At 36.6% G+C, this 2771-nt stretch overlaps 1 protein-coding gene across 2 annotated transcripts in view; it reads left to right on the forward strand.

Annotated features, from left to right (window-relative positions):
* LOC310872498 (septin-2) overlaps positions 1-1879 on the forward strand; it is a 31450-nt gene extending 29571 nt beyond the window's left edge. For both annotated transcript variants that reach the window (XR_014570395.1, XR_014570396.1), the window contains exon 13: positions 114-1879. The gene's annotated coding sequence lies outside the window, so the exon portion shown is untranslated. The remainder of the gene's footprint in view (positions 1-113) is intronic.
* Positions 1880-2771: the final 892 nt, after the last annotated feature.

Raw genomic sequence — 2771 nt, forward strand, 5'->3', positions numbered from 1 at the left:
AAATGTAAATGGATAAATGAACACTAAGGATCTTACTGTGCAGGTATCCAGGAATCAAGTGTGACCAACATCACCAACATACCTCCTCATTCAAACAACCAACTGCTCACTGCTCAGTGCTCAGTGAGCACTGAGCAGTTGGTTGCTCACCCTCCATACATCCATCTGTCTGGTGGTCAAATATACCTTATTGATGCCTTTACTCAGTATATCTAAGTGCTATATCACATCAAACATAACTTGTGTCAATCTATCGATCCTGGCATTGGCCGGCCTGCCTACCTATCGGCCCTATTTTGGGATAAGGCAGGATTACAATATAGAAATGGTACAGGTGGTAGAGTCACCAACACAAAAAGCCCCAGGGGATCTTTTGTAGTCCTTTCTACTCAATCCATCAGTAATGAATTGGTAATGAGTTCAAGTTCAAATGTATAGAAAGGTAAAGAATTGCAGGCTTCTTTAACACATCTGCAGCTTATCAAATTTATCATGGTTGTGGTCAAAAAAATAAAGTATGTAAAAGGAAAATAATAATTCTCATGGTTGTCTTATATCGTGTCATTGATTGGCACACCTAAAAATGACAATCTAAAATACATTTTATTAGCTTCTGCGTTGCTTAGTAGCCTTCCATGTCTTTCATCATTCTGTAGTTTTTAACTTTTACAGGAAATCAAACTACAAAATTGGCCTATGGTTTCAAGCCCCTTTAAGTGGTCACATTGCATCTCTGCGGCACTGGCAGTGATAAACGGTACTACGTTTCAGAGATGTTTACAAAAAGGAAGCTTGTAGATACTATTTGTTTAATTTCATTTTGCATCAGCAGAGTGTTCAAGTGATACTCATTTGCCCATATCTACGGCGCCAACTCTTTATGAAAACTATTTTAATATATTACTGTAACTTAAAACTATAAATGTAACTTGTTTGCCTGACATCACACAAATGCCTTTAATTCTTAAACTAAAACCATATACTACTTTGACCGATGTCCCGCAGAGGACTATACTTGTCGCTCCTTTTTTACCTCTACACCAAATTATTTCACAGAAAAGCAGATCTACAAGCTCGGAAGCTCACAGACATATTTTGGTGAAAGTTAGAAAAGTTATTTATAGACGCTATATGATTCATGTGGTTAAACCCTCAGTGCCTCTTCATCTGTTCGATCCGGACAAGATTCATGTGAGCTGGATTCTGTTTATCCTGGTATTAGAAATTAGAATCACTGCATACCTTTACTACCTTGTTCGTGTTCAACCCTAAATGTTTATTATTTGTCTTATTATTTGTCTAATTCTAATCCAGATATAATTACATCAGTACTCAGATGGTAATGGTTAATGGACTTTAGTTTAGTTTATTCTGTCTTCATATTATCAAGTTAAAGTTGAATAAAGACACCAAGATGCCCCGTCATTGTATTAATCAATTAGTGATTAATTAATTACTTAATTGTCCTGTTGCTGATACTAAACAACTGATCATGTTAAAAAACTATGTAAATCCATATTTTCCTCTCTGGTGTTGTGTTTGATATGCCATATTTTTACACTACAAGTATATGTTTTCTGATATTTATTGAATAATTGACAATCTGGACCTGCAGTCTTCTCGCCAAACTATACTCTTGTTACCAGCAGATTATATTATGCATTATATATTTTGTGTGGTGTTCATCACTGTATCAAATTCCATTTTATTATGTGACATTGTTTTGGTCTTATATCTATTCTTTTTTTCTACACAACGTTGTCTTTTGAACCCTTCCAGAAAGATTATATTAACCACAAGGCAACAGAGACCTGTTTTAGATGTCTCACTTTTTGTATTTCTTTACTTTTATTAAATAAAATTGCGTTAGAGACATTTGCTTTTTTATTTTATGTTATCAAATGTACTTTAAGCTAGCACACTTTTGTCTTCCGAAGGAGTGTTTTACTGCAAAGGTAACAATGAAAGATTAAAGGTATAGCTGGGTAAGTGATTTTCTTTGGTTAAAATTGACTAGCTTTATATTCTGATAGTACTCATTGCTATAGACCACACTAGTGTTTGTTCAGTAACAGGAGTCTCTCCAGCTCTTTATTAAACAGAAAATGCATTTTCCGGTCGTGATACTAATTTTATCTAATCAGGACAGACAGAACTCAAGACAGGATACTGTTTGAGTTCTCTGTGAAACACTAAAAATGAAGCTGATAAATGGGTTGCCTATACTCCTGAATTAGCCTCGTTCCCGCTAGGCTTACTCATCTGCGAAGAGACAAATGTAGGCCTACAACCCACCTGAAAATGTATATTTCTTTATTAAAGAGATGGAGACTCCTGTTGCTATAGCAATTATTATATTATCAGAATATAGTGCTTTAACCTTAATTATGTATTTGTAGGCCCAACTGTAATAGTTGTATATTTTCATGTTTTTAATATATATACTTGTATCATGGACCCCAGGAAGACTAGCTGTCGCCTCTACAGTCAGCTAATGGGGCTCCATTCAATAAACAATAACTAAAAATATCAATTAATTAATGAGACGTGCACAGTCAGTGTGCACCAGGGTGTGCACTGGCTGGGCCTGCGTTATTATGCGGGGGCGGAGTTTAGAACGACGTGGCCCCGCCTTCAGACCCACACGGTCCTTCGCTGCTTTGGATGAGAGAGGGGGTTTGCGTTCTCAAGCCGTCGGTTCGGTCATTCAAAGCTGCGAACATGACGGCCAACATACGATACAAAAGCCGCATCCCGGTTAAAACCGGTAT

Source organism: Protomyctophum parallelum, assembly GCF_964188405.1.
Source record: "Protomyctophum parallelum genome assembly, chromosome: 15".
NCBI classification, from domain to species: Eukaryota; Metazoa; Chordata; class Actinopteri; order Myctophiformes; family Myctophidae; genus Protomyctophum; species Protomyctophum parallelum.